Here is a 1,551-nt window from a genome sequence, read left to right as displayed (position 1 = left end):
CCATGGTTGACTGGTCGAGGGGTCTCTTCTGGAGTGTCACCAGGGTGAAATACGTAAATTAGTGTGTGTTAGTCCGAGTTCTCTAGAGCCATAGAATTTGTGGGTAGTTTCTATACAGTAAGGGAATTTGTTGACGACTTACAGTCTGTAGTCCAACTTCCCTAACTCCCCAACAATGGTCAATAACAGATGTGAAAGGATCTAGCAGTTTCTCAGTCCCATAAGGCAGACAGGCAAAGAAGAGGGCCTCTTGCTTCTTCCAATGTCCTTATGTAGGTTTCCAGCAGAAGGTGTGTCCCAGATTTAAGGTGTGTACCACCATGACAAATCTGGGACTTGGTTTGCCCTACATGACCTTGAACACCAGGTTGCATATTTCAAGAATGATAGAATTGGGCTTTTAGGACACATGTATTTACTTGGGAAATACTGCCTAATCTTTGTTTTAGTGCCTATGGTCTTGGATTTCTACTTTATCTAGAAGGAAGGACACAATCCACCAATCTTAAAGTGCCATTGTTGTGTTCTTGAATCTTCTATTTTATACTTCAATTCTCTGCCAAGGATTTACCTTTGCTTTTAAAACTCACACTTGACTGTAAACATTTTAGTATGCAGGAATGCCTGGATTACTTCTTCTTCTACTTTAATGGAAAATCTTCTATGGAACTCCTACAATAAATTGTCAGTTAATAACATGTAAAAAATTACATAGTCCTTCTTGAGTATGTAAGCCTAGTCAATTGTTGCAATATTATTAGGTTTGGATGCATCAATCTGAAGACCTAGAAAATCAGAAAATTCTGATCTTTTTCTAAGATACTCTCTCTCTCTCTCTCTCTCTCTCTCTCTCCCTCTATCTCTCTATCTCTCTATCTCTCTCTATCTCTATCTTGTCTGTTCTGGAACTAGCTCAGTAGACCAGCCTGGCATCAGAATCACAGAGATTCACTTTACCTCTGCCTCCTGAGTGTTGGAAATAAAGGTGTGCACCAACACCTGGCTCTTCTACCCAAGTCTTAAGAACTTTGTGCTTGAGTATCTTATAATCTGACTAAAATATATGCTACATTTTAGAGTCACCGCACCCTTCCTATGAAGCAGCGTCAACTATGATACAGCGTTGTCCTAACATCATCAGTGGAATGCTTCACAACTGTTGTCTTTTCAATACACTGAAGAAGAAAAAAAAAATTTTTTTCTTTTGCGGTCAGAGTGTAAAAATGCTTTATATCCTCATTTAACTTTCAAGAGAAATTATCAAAAGTGTCTTTTCAAGACGTTCTGACTCAAGAGTCTCACGTACAGAAAGAAACTAGTACTGGAATTCTTCATGCATTCCCATCATGCCCAGAAGCCCCAGCTTTAGAGAGAGGCACAGTTCGTCCAAAGCAGCGAACACGGCGGACTTAGGACCCCGCGGAAGCCAAGTTTCCTCCGTCCTTAGACTCCTGGGAACCGGCGTCTCGTCCACGACGTCGCGCGCCTTCCCGGAAGTCCCGTGACGCCGGGGGCGTGTCTTCAGGTCTCTCCGCGTGCGGTTACCTGAGA

This window comes from Micromys minutus (assembly GCF_963924665.1).
Source record: "Micromys minutus genome assembly, chromosome: 14".
Taxonomy (NCBI): domain Eukaryota; kingdom Metazoa; phylum Chordata; class Mammalia; order Rodentia; family Muridae; genus Micromys; species Micromys minutus.
The sequence above is the reverse complement of the archived record's forward strand: the minus strand, read 5'-3'. Positions refer to the sequence as shown.